At 49.8% G+C, this 6459-nt stretch overlaps 1 long non-coding RNA gene across 1 annotated transcript; it reads left to right on the top strand.

Moving 5' to 3' along the window:
* Positions 1-527: 527 nt before the first annotated feature.
* Positions 528-3254, top strand: LOC122386045. The gene is made up of 4 exons (XR_006257322.1): positions 528-662; positions 1746-1909; positions 2274-2351; positions 3137-3254. It is a non-coding gene; the product is annotated as an uncharacterized LOC122386045 (long non-coding RNA).
* Positions 3255-6459: the final 3205 nt, after the last annotated feature.

Genomic DNA, 6459 nt, shown 5'->3' on the forward strand with positions numbered 1-6459 from the left:
TTGATATAATTGACATATTAAAGGTGGCCCTTTTCCTTTAAAGGAAAAGGGCCACCTTTAACATGGGGATTTAAACTGAGATAGCCATCTTGTAGCCCGTGTCCGAAAACCTACTTGCCTACCCTCTTACGGCCGATTTCGGCCTCCATTCGAAGTTATCGGCAATTTTAAAAGAAAATATGCCAGGAATGCGTCCTTATCCCAGGAATGCGTTCTTATCCGACAATACAGCCACCCGCGGCGAGGCTTTGGTTTTTAACCAATCAGCTTGCAGCAGTACTGATCAGGCACGGATCCCTGTACTAGCGAGCAGACCATGAGCAGTTGCGTTATTTTTCGTTGTCTGTTCTGGCAATCGGCCGGCGGATGAACATCCGCAATCGAATCTTGAAATCCGTCGCGCTGATTGGTGATGAGTTTCATGAGCTACTTTCATGAGGTCTATGAAAGTAAACCTATGCTATGCCCTGAACAGATGACATCTCGTTTTTATCTTACGCAAATGTATCTTTTATCTTTATATATTTTATACCGTGGCTCTGATCCGAAATCAGGGCATTTTTGTTCGAACAAATACCTATAATAACGATGAAGAAGTGTGTGATCCGCGGAGCAAACGACCTACGTCGGGTCGGGACTGATATGCGTGTGACTGTGCACAAGTAAGTAGGTACCTAGGTACCTAAATTCTTATTTATTGCAATGGCTCTTCTATTACTTTTGTTTTCACAGAACTCTCCCCTGGATTAGCAAATCCTTTTGAACTGTTCAGGCTTTCACAACTGAAATGCCAGACTGGATAAAAAAAAACACAAGTTATGCCGAATATGTCAGGCGAAGTGGCGTGATTGCGGCATTGCCCCGAAAATTTCATCGCACATCCAGCATAATTTTGCATGCGTCAAATTCAGCGCATGGTGGCAGCTGACTTTTTAGGCGCAGGGTGACCGCATGGCGCATAATGTTCATGCAAATGGCTGTCACCGAATTTTTTGACACGCTATGGTCAATCTAGCAGCAGACTTGCCCTGCGGGTGCTGGCAGGTCTGAAGAGAGTCGGAACTTCTGGCCTGGGCCTTGTTTCACCTTAAGATTCTACAGTGTGCCACACATATTGTGGTATTGGGTTTTCATGGGAACATTAACTAATTCAGACCCTCAGAAAGGGAATAGCGTCTGACTCTGAGGCCCCGGAACGATCTGTCTGGTTGATATAGCCTTGGTCGGTAGATATGCACATGTGCTTTATGTAAAAGTGGCTTAATTTTGGTGCAAACAGGCACCCAACTTCCAGTGGAAATCATGCACTGGAATTTCAGCTCAAAATTGCTTGCTTCAAATTTTGGCGCATGAGGGGCTCACGGGCGTCCGGCGTAGTGTATGGATGTTTTCCAGTCTGGCTGAAAGGTAGAACTCAAACACATTTATCCATCCCTTCAAATCCCATTTCCTGGTTGTGGTAACACCTACCTTTCCATCGGGGTTTGGTTTATCTCTTGTCTACACAGTTTTCTTTCACTTATGTGCCGACAAGAAAAGGAAACTCACCAGAGCCCAGTTTCACCAAGTGCGGTAAACTCAATTTGGGGTAAACTACCAAACTACCCCACTACTTAACTACAAAAACTACCCCAAAATTAAGTTTACCGCACTTGGTGAAACTGGGCTCAGTGGAGCTATTCAGCTAAATACACAGAGTATGTGTTGCATGGACTAAGCATGTGTTGACCCTTTTTTACTTTTAGGTTCCCGCTAAAAAAAGAAGTACAGAGAAAAGTGGATGAGGGTGTGTGGCATGACCAATGAGCCAAGACCACATGACCACTTAAACTTAACAAGAAGTGCGCACCATGATAAGCACAGTCAAAAACGTTTGCGTCTAAAGAACAGTGCTGTGCCGGATCAGAATGTAAGCTATTTTTTAGAAGTGATGAAAATGCCTGCTATATTGTTTTAGAAAAAATTATCAAAAGACTGAATATTGTTTTTATAACACTACTCTAAAGTTATTCCTAGTACCAGACATTACAGCTTTAGTGCAGAGTCTTTATTTGTGATATTTTTAGCCAAAAATTATTACTAGTACCGAGCCCTTTCAGCTTTACAGCCCTAGTACCTTCCCCTTATTTTTTATATTTTTTAGCCATTTCAACCTAACCGAATATCTGTATGTTTGTATGTTATTGTTTTGATCAGTATTTTAACTCGTATGCTACCTCCCTATAGGTAAGTTTTATTAAAACATGTGGTAACGGTGTGCTGATTTTTTACAGATTCCGTATACGCCTTGGGTTGCTGTCGCTGCTCGGTCATCCACAGATGAAAGTGATCAAGAAATGGACATCACTCAGGTAAGATTCAAGCGTCCTTTATTTTACGTCCAAATTTGAACGCAATCGGCCCAGCCGTTCTCGAGATCTGGAAGCGCCCCCCCCCCTGCACGTGCGCACGTGCAGTAGCACCCTAACCGCAACATATGGGAATGCATTGCCTGGTGGGTGCCTACTGCCTACCTGTATGCCAAGTTTCAGCTAAATCGCCCCAGTAATAACAGAGTTATTGAAATGGGAACAAATTCGGCACCTCTTCTTTTTGCATTTTGCACGTGCAGTGGGGGTCACTCACATAGATCAAGAGCATCCGACCTTTGGTTGAAGGGGTGCAGCTACCCTACAAAATTTACCGCAAGACCGCCCAAGCGGCTGCTGAGATATGAGCCTCTCAAAATCACTTCTTTTGCAAATTTGACAAATAACACCCTTGACTTTTCACGTGGCACGTGCCACGACGGTCCTTGAAATGTATCAAGAGGTCAATTACGGGGTAGAGGGAATAGGACTACCCAACAAAAAAAAGACCGCAGGCCAATCGGTCCAGCGGTTGCTGAGATATAAGCCTCTCAAAAGCGTTACAGGCCGGGCCGGGTCGGGCCGCTCATACTGAGCTTTTTCCGTGATATTGAAAAGACTTCGCTTCGCTCGCTCGCTCGTAATTGACAATTCATGGTTGACTCTATATGGATTAAGCTAAGTGATTGCGCTCTATTAGCACACTATCTAAGTAGCCCTTAATTGCTGCCGGTGCGTGGACTGTGAAAGTGAGCCGAGCTGTGACGCAAACCGTGCGCCTTTTTCAGGTGTGGGATCACTCGTGGAAGTTCACGGCGGATACGGAGCCGTGCATGCAGCTCTGGTTCGATCCTGCTCAGGGAAGCCCCAATGACGCCGTGGCGCGCATCTGGGCTGAGCGGGTGATGGCGGCCGGTGCCGCGTGGCTGGTGGCCGCGGCCCGCTCCTGACCCGGTCGCCCTGTGCCGAGCACAGAGCGCCGACTGAGGTCAGTCTTGTGATCGAGCTTCCGCGCCGGAGGTGGAACAGGTGGAGCTGGCGGTCACCTGCGCGGGCACGGCGGCCTGTAAGCCGTGCCGAGACGAACCGCGACACTCTTGCTAGATCTGCACCCCATTGTAATCTTCTGTAGTCGATATTCGGTAGGTACTCAATGCTCATTTTTCTGATATTAGACGAGTGGCGTGTTTTGATGTTACATTGGAGACTGCTGTCTCGGGTGGCCCGACAGTGTTCGATTGTGGTGTAATGTAGATACATAGACGGGATGCCGCGGCTCGGATTCGTAGCTGGACTACCATGTGCCTGTCGATTGAGATGCTTTGCCTGGCGATTGAGATGATTCGGGGCGCGGCCCCACACTGACGCCATGGTGCAATGAGTGACTGGCGACAACTAAGCAATTATGTACTTTTGTAGAGCACATGTTTTCATGGATACGAGAGGCAGTCCTTTTTTCGCTAGCAGTCATTTGGTTCACGATACTTTCGATACCGACAAATATGTTCGGGCGGCCGGTCCGTCCACAGCTGATGTGTGCTTGCCCGCCGATGCCTAACGGAGCGCTGTGCTGTCTACGCTCACTGGTCGCTGGCCCGAGAGGCGTTCGGTTGCTGCTGTTAAAACAGTTCTCACAAAAACACGCTGGCTGGCTGCCAGTTCTTCACCAATGAGAGGCCCAGTAGCATCAGCAGGTAGCATTGTTTAATATTACTATTCCATTTTGTTTACCCATATGTCCGACCTAGAGCCGACTGGTAAAAAGCGGCAACCGAGCAGCCCTCCGCAGCGCTGCAGATCATATACGCTCGATTACACACAATATATGTGTCTTTCTTGCACACAGAGACATGACGTTTTGTAGAGCTTTTATATCGCTTGCGGCTGAAATGAATATTGTACATTTTAGAGCTTTCATATACGCGAGAAAATATGGTGCAAAAAAAACATTTATGAAGCCTGTTGAATTTTAAAGGTTGTTGGGGCATTTCACAGACTGTGTCGGTGGTCAGGGCAGCCCGGCCCCGGCCGCCGCCGCCTCCTTCACTGGTATGTGGCAGGGACGGAAGCTTCGTATTGATATACCGGGGTGCAACTCAAGCAGCATATCACCTATCAAACAACCTTCGGTTATGAAGTGAATGAAAACTAAATATTATGTATAACTGTGGTCTGCGCTGCGGTGTTTCCAAAGTGGATGAGGTACGGGGAGCTGGACCCAGACTCGATGAGCCCTCTACTACGGATCTGGGTCTTCGCAGCTGATCGTCTGTGAATGAGAGATCATATGATACCAATGCATACCGAACGGATCAAAAACAGTGCCATTATATATTTGCAATTCTACAGCTTTACGTAAGCCCATCCTAGAGAATGCATCAATACGCGTTGATTTGACAACTGACATCCGGTTGAAGGCGTTTTTTTTCGGCCAACAGCCGGCCAGCAGTTGTTGCAGGCCGGCCTCGTTGGGAAGCAGGTTCATTTTCCGACAGCCACTGCGTGCGGAAGCACTCTCTGATGGCGCGGACGGCGCGCGCCGGCTCCTGTTTCTGTGACGTGTAGAGGCGGGTGTCGAGCAGCTGGGCGCGTAGCGGGCGGTCCTCGAGCACGCGGAACGCGGCCGGCTGGCGCGGGTACAGGCGCTCCCTAAACAGCAGGCCCGATTGGTGGCAGAGTCGAGCGTCGCGGCGCGGCAGAGTCGAGCGTCGCGGCGCGGCAGAGCGCGCGGCGCGGCCGCCGTCTGTTCCAGCTCGGCGTCGGCGCGCCCCTCGGCGAACAGCAGGTGCAGCTGACGGTCGGCCAGGCAGAAGCCGCTGATGCCAGGTGTGCTGACGTCGCCCGGCCGGCGCGGCGCGGTGCCCTCGGCCGCCGCCGGGCTGGGCGGCTCGTTGAGCTGTTGGATGAGCTGCAGCACGCCGCTGCGCTGCAGGCCGCGCTGCGAGACCACGGCCAGCAGTCGGCCATAGGCGCAGCGCGCCGGCGCCGGCCGCGGCAGCAGGTCCAGCGGCACGGCCAGTGACACGGAGACGGACAGCTGCGCCGCCGACTGGAGCAGCTGCAGCGGCCCGAACGGCGGCTGACACGTGCCGCGCTCAATGTCGGCCGCCGGCGAGGCAGCCGCTCCGGCTGGCACCGCTGTTAGCGGCACCTCCACACTGAGCAGGCGCACGCCGCGCGTCAGAGCAGAGACATCCACCACCACCTGCCGCGCACACAGAGGGCCGACAGTGGTGACAGCGCGCGGCGGGTCAGACCTCACAGTGGGGATAGCGGCAGCGGGTCAGACACCCTTATAGAAACAGCATGGGGCGGAGCCGACAAAAGAGGACGAGGAGACGGTCATACAGCCGACTGAGGTCCGGGCACCGACTGACTCAAAGTGCTGAACATGTCACACATTTCTAAATGGCTTCTGTAGGACGGAATAGTGTCTCTTCCTTCCAAGGCTTCCTTGCAAAATAATATGGAAAGACACAATTTTACAAGTTGTTTTTATGACATAAGTTCTTTATAACATTTCAACACGCAAACATCATACCTTGACAATTGTTCACGATGAAGATCATGCAGGAGCATTTCATATTTAGTCACCCTTGATTATTTTGTTGATAGGTAGTGATGCGAAAGGCAAATTACCAAAGTATATATTTGCAATTATTTGAGTTAATAATTTCAACTTTTTTGTGTTGAAAATTGACTTTTGAAACAATAAAGGCAAATGAATTATCAGTGTCTGGAAAGGTGCAATGCTGAAAGCTTCTTATTACATTCTAATTTATATCTAAAGCTTTGTGATATCCAAACTCTCAGAAATAACCAAGGACGTAACCAAGGAGGGGGGAGGGGCACGGGAGCCATGCCCTCGTGCCCCTTCCCCCCTCGGCGATGGCGAATTTTTTTTTATAATAAAAACAGCTGTGACACACCCCCAAAATAGTGGGCCTAATCCGAGAAATTTTCCTTTTTTTGGAGGGGGTACAACACTAAGCCACAACCTGTCACCCCCCCCCCCCCCCTCAGCAAAATCCTGGCTACGTGCCTGGAAATAACAAAGCACATCCTATCCTTTGATGCCACTTACCAGCAGCTTTGCGCACTACCAAACAGC

Source organism: Amphibalanus amphitrite, unplaced genomic scaffold, assembly GCF_019059575.1.
Source record: "Amphibalanus amphitrite isolate SeventyFive unplaced genomic scaffold, NRLGWU_Aamphi_draft 000238F_arrow, whole genome shotgun sequence".
Classification (NCBI taxonomy): Eukaryota; Metazoa; Arthropoda; class Thecostraca; order Balanomorpha; family Balanidae; genus Amphibalanus; species Amphibalanus amphitrite.